Source organism: Scyliorhinus torazame, chromosome 4 (genome assembly GCF_047496885.1).
Source record: "Scyliorhinus torazame isolate Kashiwa2021f chromosome 4, sScyTor2.1, whole genome shotgun sequence".
In the NCBI taxonomy this organism is placed as follows: Eukaryota; Metazoa; Chordata; class Chondrichthyes; order Carcharhiniformes; family Scyliorhinidae; genus Scyliorhinus; species Scyliorhinus torazame.
Window position 1 is genome coordinate 124,416,604 of NC_092710.1, and position 27,103 is coordinate 124,443,706.

The 27,103-nt window shown below is 47.5% G+C and overlaps 1 protein-coding gene across 1 annotated transcript in view; it reads left to right on the top strand.

Moving 5' to 3' along the window:
- The first annotated feature begins 7,295 nt into the window (after nt 1-7,295).
- Nucleotides 7,296-27,103, top strand: part of elovl5 (ELOVL fatty acid elongase 5) — a 200,200-nt gene continuing 180,392 nt past the window's right edge. Inside the window, exon 1 of the mRNA XM_072498586.1 lies at nt 7,296-7,314. The gene's annotated coding sequence lies outside the window, so the exon portion shown is untranslated. The remainder of the gene's footprint in view (nt 7,315-27,103) is intronic.

The window sequence follows — 27,103 nt, forward strand, 5'->3', positions numbered from 1 at the left end:
AAAGCCCATAAAAATCCGCATTGAGCGGGAGCCACCAAATGTACGACCACCCACTCCATGGCTGCCACCAGAGGTCCTGGGTCTATTTTTATTCAACACGTTCAAAGGATCCCTTTTCTACCAGAATAACTGGATCATTTTATTTCTTTCTCCAGCCCAAAGACTCTTTATGATTTCAAACCAGCAGTAGATTCCTTTCCTAGTCATTGTGTGTTAGCTAATGAATTTCAACTGGTTAATTCTGTGCTGGTAAAAGCATTGTCATATATCTGTAATCTGTCAGTCAGCCGACCATCGTTAGTAATCCCGATGTGTAATTATTACATCGTAATAAACATTATGTCATCACGCACCCAACAAAATAAATACCGTCATAGCACTTAGCAACAGCATCTTTTGGATGTGTTTTATTCCCGAGCTACAAGGCATAATAAAAGTATGTTGTTGGGCTTTGATATGAAGACAAACAAGTTTGATTTTGCAATCATTGATGGGATGAGGGTATCGCTGGCTAGGCCAACATTTATTGCCTATCCATAATTGCCCTTGAGAAGATGGTGCTGAGCTGCTGTCTTTTTATCATAGAATTTACAGTGCAGAAGGAGGCCATTCGGCCCATCGAGTCTGCACCGGCTCTTGGAAAGAGCACTCTACCCAAGGTCAACACCTCCACCCTATCCCCATAACCCAGTAACCCCACCAAACACCCAGTAACCCCACCCAACACTAAGGGCAATTTTGGACACTAAGGGCAATTTATCATGGCCAATCCACCTAACTTGCACATCTTTGGACTGTGGGAGGAAACCGGAGCACCCGGAGGAAACCCACGCACACACGGGGAGGATGTGCAGACTCCGCACAGACAGTGACCCAAGCCAGAATCAAACCTGGGACCCTGGAGCTGTGAAGCAATTGTGCTATCCACAATGCTACCGTGCTGCCCGCGCTACCGTGCTGTCTTGAACCGCTGCAGTCCGTGTAAAGCTGTCGGGAAGGAGGTTCCAGGATTTGGACAGCTAAGAGTGAATAAAGACTGATATAATTCCAAATCAGGATGAGGTATGACTTGGCGGGATGCTTGCAGGTGGTGGTACTCCCAAGTACCTGCTGCCCAGGTCCTTCTGCGTGGTAGAAGCCGAGGATTTGGAAGATGCTGTTGAACAATGCTTGAGGAGCTGCTACAGTGCATCTTGAAGGTGGTACAGACGATAATGTTCTACCATTCATTGTCAAAGATGATTAGATTGTCTCTTCTTCGAGACGGTCATTTCCTGGGATTTGTGTGGTGAAATGAAAATGAAAATGAAAACCGCTTATTGTCACAAGTAGGCTTCAAATGAAGTTACTGTGAAAAGCCCCTAGTCGCCACATTCCGGCGCCTGTTCGGGGAGACTGGTACAGGAATTGAACCATGCTGCTGGCCTGCCTTGGTCTGCTTTAAAAGCCAGCGATTTAGCCCAGTGTGCTAAACCAGCCCCTTGTGAGAATGTTACTTACCACTTGGCAGCCCAAGCCTGGATATTGTTCACATGGACACAAACCTATCTACAGCCATCTGCAACCTCCTCATGTCTCATTCACACATACATTCTTATCTATCTTTGAGTCACTTGGTGGATTAGACAGAAAATATCTTCCCAATGATGGGGGAGTCCAGGACTAAGGGTCATAGTTTGAGAATAAGGGGTAAATCTTTTAGGATTGAGGTAAGGAGAAATTTCTTTACCCAGTGAGTGGTGACTCTGTGGAATTCATGAGCACAGAAAGCAGTTGAGATCAAAATGTTATGTAATTTCAAGAAGCAATTAGATATAGCTCTTGGGGCTGAGGGATCAAGGGATATGGGGAAAGGCGGGATCAGGGTTTAGAATTTGATGATCAGCCATGATTAGAATGATGTGCTGAATCGCCTACTCCTGCTTCTATTTCAATGCATGTTTTATGTATGCAAATTTAGCTACCATGCCTTTGCTCCCCTTATCCAAGTTATTGATATAAATTGTAAAAGTTGAAACCCCAGAAAAGCCCCCTGCAGAAACTCCACTCATCACAACCTGCCAACCAGATGAAGACCCATTTACACATACTCTCTTTTTCTGTGGCAAACCAATTTCTATCCATGCTAATATGTTACTCCCTACACCATGAGTTTTTATTTTCTGCAATAGCATTTGATGTGGTAACCTATAGAAATCCAAGTACAGCATGTCTCCAGGTTCTGCTTTATCCACTGTGCATGTTACTCCTTTAAAGAACATCAATAAATTGATTAAACATGATTTCCCTTTCACAAAACCATGTTGACTCTTCCAGATTACCTTGAAGTTTTCTAAGTACTCGCTGTAACCTCTTTAATAATAAATCCTAATCCCTACCCATGACAGACACTCATCAAACTGGCCAATGGTTTCTTACTTTCTGCCTCCTTCCCTTCTTGATACTTTCCAGTCTGATGGAACCTTTCCAGAATCTAGTGAATTTTGTAAAATTAACACCAGCACGTCGACTATCTCATTAGCCACCTCCTAGGATCAGTGAGCTTTGCGCACTAACAGTAGGAGAGAGCGCATCTTGAGTCAGGCACTGTCAGAGTGAGTGTGGGTATCAGGAACTTGGAGCACAGTGGGAATTTGGTGCAGAGGGGTACGTGATGCTTCTTGTTTTTTTTCTTTGCTACAGAGTGGTCTTGCCCTGCTGCAACAGTAAAGGCAATAAGGGAGAGAACTGATTGGTAATTAGTGGGTAAGGTTGGGTAAGTATTTACTACTTTTAATGCTTATAGTTTGTAAGGTCTTTTTGTGGTTTATAGTTTGTAAGGGCTATATTCTGTGGTAATGAGGACCAGGAAAGAAGGGCCCTAGAGTAATTGATATTATCTGATATTAAGCAGCTTCAAAGGTTTAATTTAAAGGGGTAGGTCATGGCAGGAGAGCTCAAAGCCGTTGTGTGCTCCTCATGCTCCATGTGGGAAGCTGGGAACATTCCACTGCCCGGGACCAGCATATGTGCAGGAAGTGGATCCAACTGCAGCACCTGGAAGCTCGGTCTTTTTCCAGATGGCAGACAGTGATGAGTGAAGTACCACAGGGATCAGTGCTAGGGCCTTGTTCACAATGCATATTAATGATTTAGGTGAGGGAGATAAAGGTAATGGGCGGGATTCTCCCAGCCCAGGGCCGGGCTGGAGAATCCCCGCAACCGGGCCACGCCGCCCCGACGCTGGCAAGCGATTCTCTGCAGAACGGAGAATCGGCACCATTGGCGCCGGCGCATTTGACATGCCGCCGGTCGCTGGCCGCTGTACGTGGCTGGCCGCCGATTCTCCGGCCCGGATGGGCCGAGCGGCCGCTCTAAAAAGGCAGAGTCCCGCCGGCGCCGTCCACAGCTGGCGGGAACTCTGCGTGCAGGGTCGGGGAGCAGCCTGTGGGGGGAGGAGGAGTGCTCCGACCCCGGGGGGGGCTCCAATGGGGCTTGGTCCGCGATCGAGGCCCATCAATCGGCGGGCCGGCCTCTCGCTTCCTGGGCCTATTGTCTTATGCGCGGCCCCTGAACTCCGATGCGTTGAGGGAGGCCACCGCGCATGTGCGGGTGAGGCACCGGCGCCACTGCGCATGCGCGGATCCCGCGGTGCACAGCTCGCACTGGGATGGGAAGCTGGAGCAGCGTAAACCACTCCAGCGCCATGCTTGCCCCCTGTGGGGGCCAGAATCAGTATTCCCAGCGGCCCGTTCACACCATCGTGAAACGCGACGGCGTGGACACTCTGCCGCCGAATGGGAGAATCCTGCCCAATATCTCCAAATTTGCAGATGACACAAAGCTGGTGGGTGGGTAAGCTGTGAGGAGGATGCAGAGACTCCTCAGTGTGATTTGGACAAGCTGAGTGAGTGGGTCGATGCATAGCAGATGCAGTATTATGTGGATGAATGTGAGGCTATCCACTTTGGTAGCAAAAACATGATGACAGATTATTGTCTGAATGGTTATAAATTAAGAGGGAAAATGTGCAATGAAACCTGGATGTCCTGATACACCAGTCACTGAAGTTAAGCGTGCAGGTGCAGTAGGGGGTAAAGAAGGCAAAATGCTATGTTAGCATTCATAGCGAGAGGATTCAAGTACAGGAGTAGGGATGTCTTGTGCAATTACACAGGGCTTTGATGAGGCTACAACTGAAATATTGTGTGCAATTTTGACCTGCTTATCTGAGGAAGGAAATCCTTGTTACTGAGGGAGTGCAGCGAATGTTTACCAGACTGATTCCTGGGATGGCCGGACTGACATCTGAGGAGAGATTGAGCCGGTTAGGATCATATTCGCTGGAGTTCAGAAGAATGAGAATTCTATCAAATTCTAACAGGGCTAGACAGGCTAGATGCAGGAAGGATGTTCCCAATGGTGAGGGTGTCCCCAACAAGAGTCATAGTCTAAAGATACGGGGTAAACCCTTTAGGACTGAGATGTAGTGAAATTGCATCACGCAGAGAGTGATAAGCCTGTGGAATTCTTGACCACAGAAAGCAGTTGAGGCCAAAACATTGTGGGCGGTATTTTCCATTTCTGAGACTAAGTGTTGACGCCGGGACAGGCTTCATGGGCTTCCATGGCAGCAAAACTGACGCCGAACTTGGACCAATTCAGCGACTATTGAGGGGCTAGCACCGGTGCCACGTGGAACACAATCGATTCCAATGAGAAACAGTGCGGGATTCGCCGGGTCCGTGATTGACACTCGGGAGGCTGACAAGCTGCAGTCACACATACACATTACACTCCCCACACACACTGATCCCTGCCAATGAGATGGAACTGGTTGCGCTGGAATACGCCAATCCCGCTGATGGGTCGGCTGGGGCCAGAGGGCACTTGGGGGGGTTCCCATAGTAGGCAGTCAGTGGCATGGTGTTTCCTGCCCGTGCCCACCTCCCGGCCACCCCCGCTACTATTCCCAGCCCTGGCAGAAGCCCCCAAGCCAGCGGCACAACTGTCAGCAAACTATGGTGATGTTGGACAAATTCCGTACCCTCTCTGTCTTCCTCATCAGCCACGACGCCGGTTTCACGATTTTTAAAAACACAAGTGAACCGTGCCGTCGCGAACCCAGCCCATCGGAGTTGGAGCATCGCAGATGCCCCAGAGAATACCAGGTCGGGCCCGCTAATAATATGCAAACGATGTTTACTGTATGTGCATTCTGGACCGCATAGATACCGCTGTCGAGGCGATGGAGAATTGCGATTTGGCGTGAAATCGGCCTCCACGATTTCGGCGTCAGAACCGATTCTCTGCCCAATCGCGTTTCGTGATTCTGCCGTGGGCCGATGGATAATCCTGCACTGTATGTTTTCAAGACGGATTTAGATGTAGCTTTTGGGGCTAAAAGGACCAAATGATATGGGAGAAAGAGGAAACAGATTACTGTGTTGGCTAATCAGCCATGATCCCATTGAATGGCAGAACAAGTTTGAAGGGCCGAATGGTCTCCTCCTGCTCCTATTTTCTATGTTTCAATTGGGCCCCAGAGACTTGCCAGCCTGAAGCTCCATCAATTTGCTCAGTACTGCTTCGTTAAATCTATCTTCAGGTTCTTTCATTTAAAATACTTAGCATTAAAACATTTTGCCTAATGCACCATAATTATCACCAGTAGCATATTAGAAAATTATTTACCGCACGCAATACTTTCTGTTGTGTCAAATTATGTTTGACCTATGCAAAGGTCTCTCAATTCCTTGGCAAATTCATTCAATTAGTAATTGATGTATACAGACCTGCATAGTTGAGCACTGAGTAATGCTAGCCAAGGGACCACTATAGGAAGGGGATTCGGCTCACCTTAGTGACCCGAGGTTGTGAAAGGGTAAATCAGAAAGGCTTCCCTCTCATAATTGCTATAGAGAAAGCACTGGTGGAAGTGTGGGTGTGAAGATATGGGGTGATTCATTATGATGCTCCTCATGGTCAAATATCCTGCCGACAATCTTTGTTCAGCTTCATGTCTGAATTAATTAGATAAGTCGGTCACCAAAAGAAAAGTTGAGGGGTAAAGCATTGTCCAGAATAGAATAAAGGGGAAATTATATAAGCTTGCAAAAAATAATATGTGCATCTCTATCTAGGGAAAGGATTTATGTAAATCGAGAGAGAAGGGAGCTAACGTTTTGTGTCTGGATGACTTTGACAGCTTTGACAAAGAGTCATCCAGACTTGAAATGTTAGCCGCTTCTGATGCTCGATCAGTAACTCCAGAAGCGAGATTGGATGACAATTGAATGCTTTATTGGACTAGATGTTTCCCCCAGCAGCGCAGGTACAGAATGCAGCTGCTAGGGAGACACCAGCTCTTATACTCCGCCTTACTGGGCGGAACCAGCAGGCAGGCTTCACCAATGATCTTCATGTCTCAGGTACCTCCCACACCAATGGTCTTACAGCCTCAATCTAGGTACCGTAATACCCCTAATACAGACTATCACACCTTCTCTCTCTATAGGTGCTGTCAGACCTGCTGGGATTGTCCAGTATATTCTGTCTTTGTTTTAGATTCCAGCATCTGCGGTAATTTGCTTTAATCTTTGTGTAAATGGGTGTGCTTTCTCTGAATAACACATTATTCTTATGATCCTTCGACACTTCGAATAGAGAAGATTTTTTCACAACCTGACAAAGTATGGTCACCTAAACTCTTCTTAGCTTATATTTAAAATATTTATTGCACTTGTTTAAAATTTTCAGCATTTGCAGCATTATTTTCTCTGCGCTGAGCTTTTACACTCTCGTGAAAATAAAGCCGAACTAAAACCTAAATGTCATTTTAATTTAGGTTTGTCATCTGATACACTTAAATGAAAATGATATTTTTAGTTTAATTTAAGCTCGTTACCTGATACACTGAAGTGAAAATATCATCTAGATTTCAGACTGGCTTTATTTTAATTACAAACTACTGTTTTTCACCTGATACATGCAGCTGGTATTTTCAGCTCAATCCTCTTGGATGTTTATTGTTTTCAAAAAAACAACATCATGGAAATTCTAAATTTTAATTACATGCACCCAACTCTGTTGGGAGTCGCACCGTCAGAGTAATTAAGATAGAACAACGCCTGGACAAATGCTCGTAGTGCAGACATAAGTAATGAACTGTGACACGACTTTACTTCATATCGTTATTGCAGGTCTCTACCTACGAAAAGCATCGGATTTGCACAATTCAGCTAAAATTTGAGAGCACACTCAGCAATGACAATGATGAGCAATTGAAGGCTTCCCATTTCAGTGATTATATCATCAATTCTCCGGTGAACTCAGGTATGTTTCATCGAAGTTTTATTATTTCACTGCCTGGCAAACCATTCATTGGCAGCATCAGTACATCACTGATGCTCTTCAGGAAATGACTAGAATTCATTCCAAGTGTCAATACCAGCTAAAATAACTCTTTTGTTCTCTTTGGCCCTTTTTAACACATGTATGTTTCTGATAGCTCGGAGCTTGTAGCCTGTTTCTGCATCAACACATTGCATGTTGAAGCTAGGGGTTAAATGTTCCTCCACACAGGATCCTATGCTTCATGCTTCTCGTCAGGAGGGAGACAGAGGATAAAAGTGAGATGCAAACAGCAGACACAGGTGCAAATTACGCAGGAAAATCATAAATCACAATCTCTGTCTCTCTCTAGCATCCCCTCAAAGCGAGGAGGGTGCTCGCCATGGAACTTGCGGATGAAGTCTTTTAATGTGGGGTTGCTGTTGTCTTGCAGCAACCACACAGTTCCGGCTGCGCAGGAAACTCTCCCACTCTTGCCAGAGGCACATCGGTAAGATTTATAGGTTGGCAGCCAACTTGCTTGGCCACGCCAGGAACGCACTTTCCACCAAAATCTTGCACGGGACTCAAAGCTCTGGCTCAGAGGTAGGGGTGTGACCCATACGTTCTCCCTGTGTCTGCATGGGTTTCCTCCAGGTGCTCCAGTTTCCTCCCATAGTCCAAAGATGTGCAGATTAGGTGGATTGACCATCTTAGATTGCCCCTTCGTGTCCAAAGATGTGCAGATTCGGTGGGCTTATGCGGATAGGGTGGGGGAGTGGGTCGAGGTAGGGTGCTAGGGCCTACTTCTGCACTGTAAGGATTCTAAGGTTTTTAAGACCTCCCTGTCACTACCACCGAGCTTCCAGCAGCTAGGCATCAGGAAATGTCTGGCAGCAATCATTTTACCTTCCTGTTTTCTCAGATGGAAAATGCTAAGTGGCACGAAGCAATGGATGGAATAAACCAGAATTACAGCCCAAAAATATTTTACAACAATTTCTGCAGGTACAGGGAGAAAATCTACACATGTTACAACAAAATGAAAGGGAGAAAGGTGTATTTCCGACATTGTGGAACATTTTGTAGTTCTGGATATAGAGAGAAGCGCTTGTCTAGGTACTGGGCCTGAATTACTCGGGTCTGAATTCAAGACTGGGAGTCTGGTTAAGGTTTCAGGTTACAGACATGACTGAAATTTGGAGTAGGTTCTGATTGGGTAATTTGGTGAGATGGGGAGGCTTGTAGTAATTTGGAAAAATCCCAAAGCAGAATTAATTGAGTAATTGATCATGGTACAGGTGAGAAGTGATAAATTGACACCCCTCTCGTTCCAGCCCTCAGTTGACCACAACAGGGCTGATTTTCTCTGGTTGATTTTATTTTATTTTATTTATTTATTGTCACATGTACCGAAGTACAGTGAAAAGTATTTTTCTGAGGCCAAGGAACACAGTAGACAAAAACAAATAGTAGATAGTTACAGTGAATTCAAAAAAGTACACAGCCTGGTGGTGGGTTTCCCTGTGGCGCGGGTGGCTTCCGTGGGAATTCCCATTGACAGCGGTGGGAGCAGAGAATCCCACCACCAGCGAACGGCGTGCTGCCTTCCACTGCCGAGATGCACGCATCTGGGAGGCCGGAGAATCCTGCCCCCGGTGCTTTATTTTTCTGAATATGCTTACCAATTCAGAGAGTGTTTAACAGTTGAAGTGCTGACTGTAAAAGACACAGAGACAGGTTGTAAGTTTTAAGAACTTGTATGTTTTAAAAGAAAAGAGAATGTATTTATTATTCTCAATATTCTATTAAATAAAAATAATAAAACACTCCAACTCTCACACTATGCATTCTCACGCACACACATACAAACACATACATAAACACCCATAAACACACACACAAACAAGTTACAAAATGGCAGGGTAGGCTCAAATTTTTAAGATTACAAAAAAAATGTCAGTTGTATACAGGTCCTGTAGATTGATGAGAAGGATGGTTTCAGACTGAGCTCGATGGTCTTTCTGTATCGAGAAGATTTTAAAATGTGGTGCCAGCAGTTATAAGGTTGATATTTAAGATGCTGCCAGTGACATGTGGCTGGTCAAAAAAACAAGCAGGGCACAAACTTGCTGGATGGCTGGAGAGACCACGCGACAGCTCAGGGTCTTCCTGGTCCCACCAGGGTTAGCTTGCTCATCACACGATTGTCATGATATGCGGACACACACATAATGATATACAGACAAGCAGCTAATGAACGCAGAGAACAGGACATGACCAATAAGCAGGCAGGACACTCAGGGGTGGGATCTGACCATAAAAGACATGAGGCACTCAGACTCTGCCTCTTTCCACTGATGAGCATCTAGAGAGTCAGTCAAGGGTGTTGTTACAATCTCACACACCCACCACGTGGCTAAGAGCTAGTCTGGTTCAGTCAGACAGAGTAATCACACTTAAGTTAGCAGAGAATTGAACTCACAGAGAGCTGTGCTAACTGTGCTATTAGTTCAATAAACCTGATTGAACTAACTTCAAGGTCTGGAGTATCTTTTTGATCTATGCTGCATCCAGTTGCAGCCAGTGTTATACCAGTGTACCTAACACGACAATGCTCTGTTTTCATAAACTGGCTAGTTACCCAAACGTAGTCACATCAAGCTGAATACACAGGTTATGTCTGTCATGTTTTGTAAATGCTTCATGAAATAGATCAGTTACACTCACATAAGTCGATTGTCTCTGGTGGTTATTTTTGGACAGCCCTGCTCCTTGCTGATGGCTTTGTAATTTGTAAACATTCAGCCATTTTAGGAGCTGCATTTACGTCATTAGAAATGTTCTTGCTAAGTATTATTAAACTTATCCGGTGGTTTCAGCCCATTCAATAAATGAAGCTATTTTCAACATAAAACCTTTATAACAGTTCAGGAAAATGAGTTTTGAACAATTAAGCAAATGTAAGACAGGGTCGAGCCTTCTGGCCCTGGAGTGGTCGTCGTGAGATAGAAATGGTTTCTGTCAAACGCATATATGTTTACCACTCCATATATGTGGTGCTGTGGGAGCTGTATTATATCAGTGGCAAACTATATTTGCAAACACAATGGATATGTTTACCGTACATGGGCAGAAGTGGATCCTAAATCTGATTTTGTTCCAACAGAAATGTTACCTCAGCTGTTAGAATTAAAACTATCTCTCTGGTGATTTTAAATGTTCAGTTGTACCACATACCTCTGGCTGTTGTTTTGTGTGGCACAGGGGAATATATAAGGAAAAGTAGCAGCGGATATTTGCAATCTAAGATGAGAGAGTCATATTTTACTGCAATGTTGGGAGCGAAGCAGAATTCACAGTTATAAAAGTGTCAACAGTGGTGATGGCACTAATGTTTCTGATGCTGTTGAATATTGGTTCTGTTTTTGATGCCCTCATTCTTCCAAGTTACTCACAACCTTACACCCACACCAATCTCTTGGACCTTCAGAATCAAGCACATATGGTTCACAACTGACCTGATCAAGGGGTTGGTTTAGCACAGTGGGCTAAACAGCTGGCTTGTAATGCAGAGGAAGGCAGCAGCGCGGGTTCAATTCTTGTACCAGCCTCCCTGAACAGGCGCTGGAATGTGGCGACTAGGGGCTTTTCACAGTAACTTCATTGAAGCCTACTTGTAACAATAAGCGATTATTATTAAATTAATTAAACTATTAAATCAATCATCACCAGATTTGTCTTGATCATGTTTAAAAAAAAAAAATTTAGAGTACCTAATTCTTTCTTCTCCAATTAAGGGGCAATTTAGCGTGGCCAATCCACCGACCGTGCACATTCTTTTGGGTTGTGGGTGTGAAACCCACACAGACACGGGAAAAATATGCAAACTCCACATGGACGGGTGACTCGGGGCCAAACCCAGATCCGCAGCGCCGTGAGGCTGCACTGCTAACCACTGCACCACCATGCCGCCCTGTCTTGATCAATGTTAAGCAAAAGTCATCCTCTCAAAGTCTTCCGATGACGCTAATGTTGACCTTAGTGGTAAGGGAAATCCCACACTTGGTTTTTCCACCAGCTAGCTGCTCCCTCTGGCCCCATTGCAGCTGCCACCATCCTTGCCTCTAATACCAGGTGCCCACCACTATGCTCTCCAGCTTTTTCCCCAACCAAGTGTCAATTCGATATCATTCTTCGTCTCCTCACCCTTCTGCTGCGAACACAGCTCACTTCCCCCCTTGGATCTATCTGTTCTTCCTCAAAAACTCTCCCTACCCAACTGGAGGCTACTCAACTACTTCTTCTTGCTTCAGTAATCACAGATATCATAAACGGCTCCCACTCTATAAAAACTGTTTCCCATTCTTCAAATCTACTGTCATTAATCTTCTCAACAAAAAATGTTTCCTCAGCCCCTCTGCCTTCTCTGCCTGTCATTCTGAACCTGAATACTGTTTTATCTCTTTAGTTCCTTAAGTGTCTCATTGAAACTCAACTGTACGATTACCTTTCCCAAAGCCCTTTCGTGGATTTTTCAATCATGCATCTTCCTTTGACTTTCCTCGTCAAAATCCTAAGTTACATCCTCTGTGACTATGGCAGTTGTGCATTATTCCTCCTGGTCCTCTATTCAACACAATTGAACAGCCTGCCCTCCACCACTGCCTATTCTCCCTGTTCCACACCCTTGATACAGATCTCTCTTGGTTCCACCCTCACCTATCTCTATTTAATCTGTGCATTCCCAGCAATAGCTCCTCATCTTGGCCCCAAGCCAAAGTTTGATCCATATTTAGATGTTGATCCTTAGACTCATTGGGTTGAATTTTACGGGCTACCGCAAGCAAGCATGTAAATTAAGGTGCCATTCATTGGTGGTGCCCCGCTACTGGCCCACCCCCCACCACCACTATTATATGGGCAGTGGGGAGGAACATTAGGCAGGTGACCCACATGTGAATGATCCACCCATGGCCCAAGTGAGGCCCTTAATATGGGCATTTATTTCCCAGTTAAGGGCCACATTCCACTGCCACTCTAACGCTGGGGAGCAGACAGCCCAGCACCCAAGTATAATCCAGCCCATTATCTACAGCTATGGAGTCAGTTACCTTATGTTTGTTAATACTATCCCACTTTACATATCTAACAATATTCCAGGCCCATAACCATATCTGTGTTGTCAATTTCTTTGCCTGATATTAAGTTATGAAAAAAGTAGAACATTCTGCAATTGAATAACATAGAAGTAGAATCCAGAGCTCCCACCAAGAAATATTTTGCCCACTCCATTCCTCCCCAGTTGGTTTTGATATTTCTTACCAGTCTGATCCTGAGGTGTGCTTCAGATCCCATATTCATCCCCAAAACTACTTATATTTACCCCTAGAGGCACCACTTCTGCCTCACCCACACTACTGTTCAAATACTTCCCAATGCTTTCCTACCTCAAGATATGTGGTGGAATTATCATTTTCCGAAATTAAGCGTTGACACCGGGCCCGAATCTATGTGGTGTTCTACAACAGAAACATTGGCATCATTCGCACAGCAATTCATCAACCGTTAATGGGCTAGCACCGGTGCCAAGTGGAATGCAGTAAATTCCAAAGCAAAACAGTGTCTGATTCACCGGTGGAAGAGGCCATGAGCACCGGTGGCAACACTGCCAGTACCGGTGTGACACTCGAGAGGCTGACAAGCTGCAGCTGCATTTAAGCACTCCCCACACACATTCATCCCAGCCAACAAGTTGGCAGCAAGAAGAGCAGTTCCCCAATTCATTGATGCGGATGCAGTGGAGGAGAGGTGGGAAATGCTGAACCCCGGGGTGGGAAGGAGGCTGCCACCTGCTGCCATGCACCGGACCTGGGCGCAGGTGGGAGAGGCCGTGGGCAACACTGTCAGGACCAGCCAGCATTGCCGTAAGAAACAACCTCCTCAGGGCAGCCAGGGTAAGTAGACAGGGTGATGTTCTCTGTTTCATTAATGAGGATGTCTTGAGCACATAGTGTGGAATAAAGAACATCATGCTAAGTAAATGATCAAAGCTGCTTTATTTATCCTATTTAAATAAGATTTGAAAAAGTTCCAAGGTAAAAAGTTATTAAATTAAACTATCCAATATCTCTAACTACAGATCTATCAACTATGCAACTAATCTCTCTCTCGCTTAAACACCTTCTCCCAGAATCCCAGGAGTCACATGATATTTATATGACTACTCCTTACCTCCATCTGGTGGTGAGAGGTATTAACATCAAATTGTTAACCCTTTGTCTTTGTTACAATATACATATTGTTACAGACAACACTGTACCCCGGCATTAAATCCTGACCCACACACCCGTAACCACATGTCTCCCCCCTCCCCCCACTCAGAGGGCAACTGAGCGCCTACCCTGCACCACATGCCAGCACACATACCAGCCACCATGCCAGCTGCTCTGGCCATGAAGGCCACCGGCTACCCACCCCTGTGCTGCATGCTTCCAACTGTCGAACTATGTGTTTTCTATCTTCCGCCATCGGCCCCCCTCCCCAGGAGAAGGCAGCCCACCAGCACTGGGAGCGGAAAAAGACCGAAGGGGGACCACCGCTCCTGTGGCGCCTCACTGCAGCTGAGCAGTGGGCACTGGATCTGAGCGATGGGCCCGGTGAAAGAGCAGTTACCGAGGCGAAGGTTGGCATCTGGCGAGCAAGTGAGACCCAACTGAATTGCGGTTCCCACGGCACATATTGCCATCCCCACACCCTCCCCTCCAACACCACCACCCACTCACCACCCCCACCACAAGCCCAAAACTCCCCCTTCACCACCAACTCACCACATCCACCACCACCAGCAGCCCCCACCCCCCCCCTCCACCTCCACCATGGGCCATCGAGCACCCGAGGGAGGAGGAGGTGATAGGGCTCATGCCGTTGACTCCCGCAGGGGAGGTGGCGGAACACCGCAGCACCTTGGACTTCCCCCACCCCCCCTTCCTGTTCATGATGGATCTGGTGGGCAGCAGGCAGAAAGGGGCAGCACCACACCACCCGGCACACCTAAGCAGCAGCCAAGCCCATCCAGGCCTGTTTGCCCCAGAAGACGGTCGCCAAAGGGGACCCAGGTCACAGGTCGAGAATCACAGCAGGATGTCTCCACTCCTGATGTACCATCTGGTGTCCAGCTAGGCATAGCTTTAGAGCCCGTAAGGCCAGAAAGGTAGCCACCAATTAAGTGGCACAAATTTAGCACATAGGATAGCGATAGGGGTTAGGGCACAAACCTCTATATATGTTCACAATAAACACATGTTCATGATGTTACAACCTGCCTCAGTGCTCTGTCAGAAGGGTGTGAATGATGGACTGGTCTGGTCTGGCCGCAGAGGGGTCGCTGAGGGTAATGGGGGGAAATGGATGGACGTTGAGGGTGGGCATGTGCCAGGGACCCCAGTTCAGCCAGCGCTCGCTGCTCCAGTAACCCTTCCTCCTCCCCGCAACCCGCCCCAGCCCCCAACATCCCCACCTCCGCCACCCCAAGGGTTCAATGGTACCGTGTGATGGAATGGCCAGCTGACATGCAGGGATCACCCTGGTGGACAGTGGAAAGGGCTACCGTGGGCAGGAGATAGACATTGTCAAATGGTGCCAAACACCAGAGCTCACCCCAGAGCAGGTTACATTAACCCCCAATCCCATGGAGCAGATCCGCTTCCACTGCCAACCCAGGGCCTGCACACAATAGTCCGCTAGGTAGGAATCATAGAGGGGATTGAAGTGGGGGGGACGGGGCACAAGGAGGGTGTTCATGGGAGGGGTGGTTGGCCTGGGGTGGGAGGTGGGATAGCTGCTAGGCGGACCCTAATCGGTGAACCTGGAGGCGATTAGAGCGTCCCATGTGTCACCCTAGATGCATGCATTGTGCGGCCTCCTGTGCCTGCTTGGGTCCCATGTTCTGCCAATCCTCAGCCTCCCTCGCATCCTCTTCGTCGGACGAGACCTGGCATTTATCCTCCTCCGGCATGTCGCCCCTCTGCTGCGCAATGTTGTGGAGGACGCAGCAGGCTGCCACGATGTGGGAGCCTCTCCTAGCACTATACTGGTGGGCCCCTCCAGAGTGGTTCAAACACCTGAACTGGACTTTCAGCAGGGCAAAGCACCGCTCGATCATGCCCCTGGTCTCTGTATGGGCGTCATTGTAGCGGGTATCCGTGTCGGTCTGTGGCCTCCGGATAGGCGTCATCAGCCATGACCGCAGCGGATAATCCCTGCTGCCCAATAGCCAATCTCACATCCGGAGGTGCACCTCGAAGATGTCAGCAACTGGCGAGTGTGCCAGGATGAAGTGCACACTGCCCGGGTACCGGGCGCAGATGTGCATGATGCGCAGCTGATGGTCACACACCAGCTGCACATTCATAGAGTGGAAGCTTTTTTGGTTTGTGAAGACCGACCTGTCATCTGAATGTGCTCATAGGGGGACATGCATCCCGTCGATCACTCGCTGGACCCAGGGCATTTCAACGATGACAGCGAACCCCATTGCCCAGCACCCTGATGAGCTCAGTCCACATTGAAATGGATATATTGTACCGAGTATATAGGACCTCCATGACGACGCAGATGCACCTGTGCTCCGAGATTTGTGAGTTTCCGGACACATCCGCACTCAGCACCTGGAAGCACCCCCGGCGTAAAAGTTCAGTGCAACTGTTACCTTGACGGCCACCAAGAGCAGCTGTACTCCCCCATACCCCGCAGTGCCAGATGTGCTATGATCTGGCAGATATGCCATAAGTTCCCCTTGCTCAGCCGGAGTTGTCGACGGCAGGCCTGCATGTCCTCGAATGACATACAGGTGCTGCCTGTACACCCGAGGCCTCATGTGGCACCTCCTTTCCACCTCCCTCCTCAGCTCTCCATCCTCACCGGCTGACCCCTGTGCCTCTGGGGGAGGCTTCACAGCAGCAGGGTCCGCCTCGAGCAGCTCTGCTTGTACAGCCTCAGTGCAACCCCCAGGGCAGTGGCATCCAGAATGAAGGCCACCAGAATGAAGGACACAATTCCTGATTGAATTCCAAAGTCCATTGTCTGCAGGGGGTGAAAGGCAGACCTGTTAGCATGGCGCGTACCTCCGTGCCCAACCAGGTCCAACAGGCTACATGGTGGCCCAGGTCTGCCCCTACATGTCCCCCATCCGCCCCTCCTCCGCTACTGATATGCCAACAGCGTTTACTCTACATGCGGAGTGGAATGCAGTGACGCTGTTATTGAGGTGCCGGAGTATGGCATTCTGTCCCTATGACCTATTCTCAGCCCAATCACGTTTCGCGATTCCGGCATCAGCCAACCGAGAATCCCGCCCTTGATTTCTCCAATATCCTCCTTGCTGGCTTCTTGGGTTTGGGCTGATGAACATTGAATCTGGCAACAACTGACCAAAAAACTCCCAACAAAGGTGAACTTAGAAAAAACTGTGAATACAGGCCATATGACATGGAGTTGAATGGAAAGAGCAATGACTCCTGAGCAAGTTATAACATCACCTCATCAGCTCTACTGCAGGCAAAATAACAAAAGACCACAAGAAAATTCTGATTTTTGATACTCTACCTGGACGTATTTTACAGCTTTCTGGATCTTTGAGAAATTGGCCTTTCAAGCCACCAATAATTCTAAGTGCAAGGATTTCACATCTTTTAAGTATGACAATAGTCACAATTGCGTAGGCTTACAATCAACCTTGCATGAGCTAATCTCCTTCGTGTAGGATCCAAACAATCATGTCAATCTGGAAATTAAGGGCTTTTAATCTCTGCATTCACAATATTCCAGTGAACCAGGATAAAAACTGACAAATCCTCAGGACTTGATAGTCCACATCTTAGGGTTTAAGAAGAGGTTACCCTGAGATAATGGATGCATTGGTTTTGATCTTCCCGCATTCCTTACATTCTGGAACTGTCGATGTAGATTGGAAGGGAGCAAAAGTAAACCCCCTATTCAACAAAGGAGGGGGAGAGAAAATAATTAACTTGACCGGCCAGTTAACCTGACATCAATAGTCGGGATGTGACACCAGGGCACTTAGAAAATCATAATATGATTAGGCAGAGTCAACACAATTTTATGAAGGAAAGTTGCACAAAATAAATCTATTAGAGTTTTTTAAAGGTGTAACTAGCAGGGTAGATAAGGGGTGGACTGGTAGATGTAGTATATTTAGATTTTCTGAAGGCATTTGATAGGTGCCACTCAAAAACATTCTGCGCAAGATTTAAGGATCATGTGATTGGGGTTAATATATGTGCGCCGATGAGGGTAATTTAACATACGGGAAACAGTGAATAGTACCAATAAGTTATTATCGGGTTTGTGGGGTGCAACTACTCGAGTGCCACATGGATCAGTGCTTGGGCTTCAGCTATTTACAATGCACGTCAATAACTTAGATGGGGGGGGGACTAGTTTAATAGATCCAAGTTTGCTGGTGATTAAAAGGTAGAGGATGCTGTAAATTATTCATTGAATATAATGTGGGGTCGTGAGAATTTAACCACTGGTGGGAAGAATGGTAAAGCAGAACATTTTTAAAAGGTGAGAGATCAGTAAATGTTGGGATTCAGAAGGATTTGGGGTCCTTCTACAAATACATTAATAACAGGAAGCATTTGACTGAGTGTGGTGTCAAGGAACCCTAACAATATTGAAGTCAATGGGAATCAAAGGGGAAACTCTCCACTGATTGGAGTCATATCCAGCACACAAAAGAAGATGGTTATGGCTGTTGAAGGCCAATTGTCTCAATGCCGGGACTTCGCTGCAGGGCAGTATCATAAGCCCAACATTGTCAGTGTAGCCACCTGAGTAGGCCACCAGCAAAGGACCATGGGAATTATGGCCAACCCAGGACTCAGACAGATACAGAGCGTGCGTGTATATGAAACACAGATAGCTAGACCTCATCGAAACCCCTGCTCATTTGCATTTTAATGGCCCATTCCCCAGAACAATAGGACTCCAATCAAGAAACCGGTGCAGCCACAAACTGATCGGCGCCACTCCCTTTACTCAGAGAGCCCAACTGCCAAGGTCAATGACCGCTAAGGACCCACCCAGCCACCAAGGCACCAGCCCCTTTATTGGCCGAAATTGAAGGCAGTGATCAGAGCCCTGTCGAACTATTAGGTCCAAGATCAAGGACTGCCCCAAAGAGCGCGAAATCCCAGAGCGATAAAAGGGGGCACAGCCATGTATTCTGCCTCTTTTGGGTCCGGCCTGTGCCAGCCAACTGTAGCAGGAACAGCCAGCCAAGTTCAAGACCAACAATCGCTACCTGATGGATGAGCCCAGCAGAGACAGAGCCACTTCTTCAAAACAGCCACGTGAAATCCAGATAAAGGCCTTATCCATTTGCACAGTGCCGGTTGCCCTCAAGTTAAGTATAGGTTATTGTAGCTGATAGGTGTAGTTTAACTCGTAGTAGATATTGTGTTTGCATGTCGAAGTAACCTTTGTGTATGTAAATAAACCATCTTTTGAACTGACTAACTGGTTGTGTGGTCATTTGATTGATATACGGGAAGGCTTGTGGTTCACCAACATTATTAAAAGAGCAATATCAGCTACTCCATCAATGATCTTTCCTCCATCATAAAATCAGAAGTGGGGAAGTTTGCTGACTGTTGCACAATGTTCAGTATCATCTGCAACTCCTCAGACACTGAAGCAGTCCCTGTCCAAATGCAGCAAGACATGGACAATACTCAGGCTTGGACTGATAAGTGGCAAGGAATGTTCGTGTCACACACACAATGCCAAGCAATGACCATCTTGAACAAGAGAGAAACCAACCATCGTCCCAGGATATTGAATTGCATTATAATTGCTGAATGCCCCACCCACCACCAATATTCTCAGGCTTACCATTGCCCAACTGAACTGGACCAAGTACATAAACACTGTGGCTACAAGTGCAGGTCAGAAACCCGGGATCATGCCGCGAACAAGCAGCCCGTCCGGCTCCCAAAAGCCTGTCCACAAGGCACAAGGCAGGAGTATGATGAATAAGTGCAGCTCCAACAACACTCAAGACAACAGTGCCATCCAGGCCTGAGGTAAGTACCATATTTTATTATATTATTATTATTTTTTATAAAAATTTAATTTAGTTGTTAGCCAGATCTTGGTAGAAAGTTAGAGGAATGGCAGGGAAGGGAGTGCAATGTTCCTCCTGCAGGATGTTTGAGGTGAGGGATGCAGTTAGTGTCCCTGCTGATTTTACCTGCAGGAAGTGCTGCCATCTCCAGCTCCTCCAAGACCGAGTTAGGGAACTGGAGCTGGAGTTGGAAGAACTTCGGATCATTCGGGAGGCAGAAGGGGTCATAGATAGCAGCTTCAGGGAATTATTTACACCAAAGATTGGAGATAGGTGGGTAACTGTAAGAGGGACTGGGAAAAAGCAGTCAGTGCAGGGATCCCCTGCGGTCGTTCCCCTGAGAAACAAGTATACCGCTTTGGATACTTGTGGGGGGGGGGACTTACCAGGGGTAAGCCATGGGGTACGGGCCTCTGGCACGGAGTCTGTCCCTGTTGCTCAGAAGGGAAGGGGGGAGAGGAGCAGAGCATTAGTAATTGGGGACTCTATAGTCAGGGGCACAGATAGGAGATTTTGTGGGAGCGTGAGAGACTCACGTTTGGTATGTTGCCTCCCAGGTGCAAGGGTACGTGATGTCTCAGATCGTGTTTTCCGGGTCCTTAGGGGGGAGGGGGAGCAGCCCCAAGTCGTGGTCCACACTGGCACTAACGACATAGGTAGGAAAGGGGACAAGGATGTCAGGCAGGCTTTCAGGGAGCTAGGATGGAAGCTCAGAACTAGAACAAACAGAGTTGTTATCTCTGGGTTGTTGCCCGTGCCACGTGATAGTGAGATGAGGAATAGGGAGAGAGAGCATTTAAACACGTGGCTACAGGGATGGTGCAGGCGGGAGGGATTCAGATTTTTGGATAACTGGGGCTCTTTCTGGGGATGGTGGGACCTCTACAGACAGGATGGTCTACATCTGAACCTGAGGGGCACAAATATCCTGGGGGGGAGATTTGTTAGTGCTCTTTGGGGGGGTTTAAACTAATGCAGCAGGGGCATGGGAACCTGGATTGTAGTTTTAGGGTAAGGGAGAATGAGAGTATAGAGGTCAGAAGCACAGATTTGACGTCGCAGGAGGGGGCCAGTGTTCAGGTAGGTGGTTTGAAGTGTGTCTACTTCAATGCCAGGAGTATACGAAACAAGGTAGGGGAACTGGCAGCATGGGTTGGTACCTGGGACTTCGATGTTGTGGCCATTTCGGAGACATGGATAGAGCAGGGACAGGAATGGATGTTGCAGGTTCTGGGGTTTAGGTGTTTTAGTAAGCTCAGAGAAGGAGGCAAAAGAGGGGGAGGTGTGGCGCTGCTAGTCAAGAGTAGTATTACGGTGGCGGAGAGGATGCTAGATGGGGACTCTTCTTCCGAGGTAGTATGGGCTGAAGTTAGAAACAGGAAAGGAGAGGTCACCCTGTTGGGAGTTTTTTATAGGCCTCCTAATAGTTCTAGGGATGTAGAGGAAAGGATGGCGAAGATGATTCTGGATATGAGCGAAAGTAACAGGGTAGTTATTATGGGAGACTTTAACTTTCCAAATATTGACTGGAAAAGATATAGTTCGAGTACAATAGATGGGTCGTTTTTTGTACAGTGTGTGCAGGAGGGTTTCCTGAAACAATATGTTGACAGGCCAACAAGAGGCGAGGCCACGTTGGATTTGGTTTTGGGTAATGAACCAGGCCAGGTGTTGGATTTGGAGGTAGGAGAGCACTTTGGGGACAGTGACCACAATTCGGTGACGTTTACGTTAATGATGGAAAGGGATAAGTATACACCGCAGGGCAAGAGTTATAGCTGGGGGAAGGGCAATTATGATGCCATTAGACGTGACTTGGGGGGGATAAGGTGGAGAAGTAGGCTGCAAGTGTTGGGCACACTGGATAAGTGGGGCTTGTTCAAGGATCAGCTACTGCGTGTTCTTGATAAGTATGTACCGGTCAGACAGGGAGGACGGCGTCGTGCGAGGGAACCGTGGTTTACCAAGGAAGTGGAATCTCTTGTTAAGAGGAAGAAGGAGGCCTATGTGAAGATGAAGTGTGAAGTTTCGGTTGGGGCAATGGATAGTTACAAGGTAGCGAGGAAGGATCTAAAGAGAGAGCTAAGACGAGCAAGGAGGGGACATGAGAAGTATTTGGCAGGAAGGATCAAGGAAAACCCAAAAGCTTTCTATAGGTACGTCAGGAATAAGCGAATGACTAGGGAAAGAGTAGGACCAGTCAAGGACGGGGATGGGAAATTGTGTGTGGAGTCTGAAGAGATAGGCAAGATGCTAAATGAATATTTTTCGTCAGTATTCACTCAGGAAAAAGATAATGTTGTGGAGGAGAATGCTGAGCCCCAGGCTAATAGAATAGTTGGCATTGAGGTACGTAGGGAAGAGGTGTTGGCAATTCTGGACAGGCTGAAAATAGATAAGTCCCCGGGACCTGATGGGATTTATCCTAGGATTCTCTGGGAGGCCAGGGAAGAGATTGCTGGACCTTTGGCTTTGATTTTTATGTCATCATTGGCTACAGGAATAGTGCCAGAGGACTGGAGGACAGCAAATGTGGTCCCTTTGTTCAAAAAGGGGAGCAGAGACAACCCCGGCAACTATAGACCGGTGAGCCTCACGTCTGTAGTGGGTAAAGTCTTGGAGGGGATTATAAGAGACAAGATTTATAATCATCTAGATAGGAATAATATGATCAGGGATAGTCAGCATGGCTTTGTGAAGGGTAGGTCATGCCTCACAAACCTTATTGAGTTCTTTGAGAAGGTGACTGAACAGGTAGACGAGGGTAGAGCAGTTGATGTGGTGTATATGGATTTCAGCAAAGCGTTTGATAAGGTTCCCCACGGTAGGCTATTGCAAAAAATACGGAGGCTGGGGATTGAGGGTGATTTAGAGATGTGGATCAGAAATTGGCTAGCTGAAAGAAGACAGAGGGTGGTGGTTGATGGGAAATGTTCAGAATGGAGTACAGTCACAAGTGGAGTACCACAAGGATCTGTTCTGGGGCCGTTGCTGTTTGTCATTTTTATCAATGACCTAGAGGAAGGCGCAGAAGGGTGGGTGAGTAAATTTGCAGACGATACTAAAGTCGGTGGTGTTGTCGATAGTGTGGAAGGATGTAGCAGGTTACAGAGGGATATAGATAAGCTGCAGAGCTGGGCTGAGAGGTGGCAAATGGAGTTTAATGTAGAGAAGTGTGAGGTGATTCACTTTGGACGGAATAACAGGAATGCGGAATATTTGGCTAATGGTAAAGTTCTTGAAAGTGTGGATGAGCAGAGGGATCTAGGTGTCCATGTACATAGATCCCTGAAAGTTGCCACCCAGGTTGATAGGGTTGTGAAGAAGGCCTATGGAGTGTTGGCCTTTATTGGTAGAGGGATTGAGTTCCGGAGTCGGGAGGTCATGTTGCAGCTGTACAGAACTCTGGTACGGCCGCATTTGGAGTATTGCGTACAGTTCTGGTCACCGCATTATAGGAAGGACGTGGAGGCTTTGTAGCGGGTGCAGAGGAGATTTACCAGGATGTTGCCTGGTATGGAGGGAAAATCTTATGAGGAAAGGCTGATGGACTTGAGGTTGTTTTCGTTGGAGAGAAGAAGGTTAAGAGGAGACTTAATAGAGGCATACAAAATGATCAGGGGGTTGGATAGGGTGGACAGTGAGAGCCTTCTCCCGCGGATGGATATGGCTGGCACGAGGGGACATAACTTTAAACTGAGGGGTAATAGATATAGGACAGAGGTCAGAGGTAGGTTCTTTACGCAAAGAGTAGTGAGGCCGTGGAATGCCCTACCTACTACAGTAGTGAACTCGCCAACATTGAGGGCATTTAAAAGTTTATCGGATAAACATATGGATGATAATGGCATAGTGTAGGTTAGATGGCTTTTGTTTCAGTGCAACATCGTGGGCCGAAGGGCCTGTACTGCGCTGTATTGTTCTATGTTCTATGTTCTATGTTCTATTTGATCAGCACTCCATTTGTCATCGTGAACATTCACTCCCTCCACAACCAGTGGCAGCAGTGTGTGTCCCCTATAAGATGCACTGCAGCAACTTTCCAAGCCTCCTTCAATAGCCCTTTTAAACTAGTGACATCGACCATGTAGAAGGACAAGGGCAGCAAATGTATAGGAATATCACCATGTGCAAGGTCCCATCTAACTCACACACCATTCTGACGTGAAACTATATCGCCGTTCCTTCACTGTCATTGAGTCAAAATCCTGGAACTCCTTTCCTAACAGCAGATGGACTGTAGTGGTTCAAGAAGATGACCCATACCTTCTCAAGGACAATTAGAGATGGGCACCAAATGCTAGGAGTCCCAGTGATGCTCCTTGCCTCAAAAGAATATAGACAAAGAAAATGTTTGCTTTTTTCACAAAGGGGTTGCAGTTGAAAGGTATGGAAGTCTTGCTGCAATTATATAGGTCTTTGCTGAAAACACACATGGACTGCAGTGTTCAGTTTGGGCCTCCTTACCCAGCAGGAAAAGACTCCCTGAGTGGTTTCCAATCAAGGTTCATGGAATTGATTCCTGGAATGATAGAACTGTCCCAGGAGGAAAAACTATGTAGAATGAGCTGATATCCTTTGAAGTTTAGAAGAATAAGGGTTGATCTTATTGAAACGTATGAAGTTATTAGAGGCCTTGACTGGTAGATGTTGGGAGGGTTGTAGTCAGTCTAGAGTTGGGGCCATAGGTCAGGATTTGGCTCCCCATCCCGCGGAGCGGCTGGTTTTCCCACGACGGATGCAGCGAGCCATTGGGATTTTACAGTCTATGGTCTTTTGCGTGGCTCACCTGCCCTTGTTCTTCAAACGTTTTTTCCAGTGACCTATTTTTACCAACCGGCCAACCTTCGGGACCCAACCCGGCCGACCTTCGCGACCCACGCCGGCCGACCTTCGCGACCCACGCCGACCAACCTGTGTGACCCACCATTTTCTCTTACCTTGTTTGCTGCTGACAAAAATGGAGGAAATGATTTTGGATCCCTCTGGCCCTCGTACGCGCTCCTCCAATGGAACCTGTTGGATGAAGGTGAAGCCTTCTGGTGTCGGAAAGTATGGAGTCACCATCTGTCCAAAGTTCTCAATTTTTTTCCTGTAAAATTTTAGCAAATAAAACCCCCCTCCCGAACTTGTAAAAAAATAAATAAAATAAAATGAGTAAAATAAATGAAAAAATGAGTAAAACCACCCCCGAAATTGATAATAAAAAATAAAATGAATAAAATAAACGAATAAATGAATAAAAACCACTACAAAACCTGGAATACAAAAAGCTGCAACTGTTAAAAAAAATAGCGGCCGCACTGCGCATGCACGCCGATCATCGTGCGCGCATGCGCAATGTGGCCAAATTTTTTATTTAACATGTTTGCGGCCGTTTGCAGCCGGCGTGATGAAAAGCCGGCTGCTGCGTGGGGATTTACGCGATCAGGAGCGCCGCGGACAACGGCTCCGTGACCCTCCCGACACCCACCCGCGGGTCGCGCCCCCACTTTGAAGAACACTGCCGTAGATAGTCCCACTCCACCTGGTCAAACGCCTTCTCCGCATCCATGGCCACCACTACCTCAACCTCCCTACTCCCCGGGGGCATCATAAACACGTTGCGCAGCCTTCTTATATTGGCCACCAACTGCCTTTCCTAGACAAATCCGGTTTGATCCTGCATAACCACATCCGGCACACAATCTTCAATCCTGGAGGCCAAAACTTTGACCAGCAGCTTGGCGTCCACATTAAGCAGTGAGATTGTCCTATAAGATCCACATAGCATTTGTGAATTGGGTAAAGCTACTATATAAGGAGCCGAGGGCAAGCGTCCGCATAAACAACATCAGCTCGAGATACTTTTCTCTCCACCATGGGACTAGGCAGGGATGTCCTATGTCCCCCCTGCTGTTTGCACTCGCGATTGAGCCCTTGGCCATCGCATCAAGAAGTTCGGGGGTATGGCAAGGAATAGTGTGGGGAGGGGGGTGGGGTGGACAGAGCACAGGGTGTCCTTATATGCCGATGACTTGCTGTTATACGTGTCGGAACCGAGTGTGTCGATAGGGGGAATATTGGAGCTGCTTCGAGTGTTTGGGTCTTTCTCGGGGTACAAGCTGAATCTAGACAAGAGTCAGTATTTTGTGGTATCTCGGCCGGGTATGGGGGCAGGGGTGGGGGCAGTGCTGCCGCCATTCCGTAGGGCAGGGACTCGCTTTAGGTACCTGGGGGTGCAGGTTGCCCGGGAGTGGGGGTGGGGCTCCGCAGGTACAACATTTCTAGTTTGGTGGGGAGAGTGAAAGCTGATCTGGCAAGGTGGGATGGTCTCCCTCTGTCACCGATTAAAATAAACGTGTTATCACGATTTTTGTTAATTTTTCAATGCCTACCGATTTTCCTGCCAAAGGCTTTTTTCAGAGAGATTGAGGGAAGGATTACTTCGTTCATATGGGGAGGGAAGGTGGCCAGAGTTAGAAAGGTGCTACTACCTCTAGAGGGGAAGGCAGGCAGGGGGTTTGGGTCTTCTGAACCTGATGTATTACTACTGGGCGGCGAATGTGGAGAAGGTGCGGAGCTGGGTAAGAGGGGTTGATTCCCAGTGGGTCAGAATGGAGGGGAGTTTGTGCAAGGGGTCGGGATTGAAAGCACTAGCAACAGCGCCGCTCCCGATAGCCTCGGGGGAGTACTCTGGGAGTCCGGTCATAATAACTTCATTGAGAATTTGGAGGCAGTTTCGCCAACACTTCGGGTTGGGGGCAGGGTCAAGGGAAATGCCGATTCAGGGGAACCACAGATTTGAGCCAGGGAGGTGGAATGGAAATTTTCAGAAATGGGAAGAGAAGGGGATTAAGACACTGAAAGATTTGTTTCTTAGGGGTCGGTTTGCAGGATTGTAGGAGCTGGAAGCGAAGTGTGGGCTAGAGCAGGGAGAAGTGTTTAGGTACATGCAGGTTCGGGATTTTGCCAGAAAGGAGACACAGAACTTCCCGGAGGAGCCGGCCTCCACATTGCTGGAGGAGGTGCTGACGACAGGGTGACTAGAGAAGGGGGTTGTGTCAGCGGTCTACGGAGCTATTTTGGAGGGGGAGAAGGCACCACTGGAAGGGATCAAAGCAAAGCGGGAGTGATGCACGATCAATTGCACAAAGACTAAAGTTGGGTACAACTGTGGCTTTATTACAGTCAGATGCGTGGCCTCCTGCTGCAGCTGGCGAAATGGCAGGGCACTGGAGGTCATGCATATTTATACAGTTCTCCGTGGGAGGAGCCAGCCAGCAGGAGCTACCGGCGAACCTGTAGTGCAGGTCCTACCTTACATCTCCTATTACAGTGGTTCACCACAGGGAGGAAGAGTTGGGAGAAGATATGGAGGAGGTGTTCTGGTGTGAGGTGCTCCGGAGAGTGAATGCCTCCATTCGAGCGCGAGGTTGGGGCTGATACAGCTGAAGGTGGTATACAGAGCACACTTCACGAGGGCAAGGATGAGCCGATTCTTTTAAGGAGTAGAAGATGTGTGTGAACGTTGCGGGGGGTGGGCCCGCTAATCACGTTCATATGTTTTGGTCCTGTCCAAAGCTAGAGGATTATTGGAAGGAGAATTTTAGGGTAATTTCTAAAGTGGTGCATGTGAAGTTGGACCCGGGCCCTCGGGAG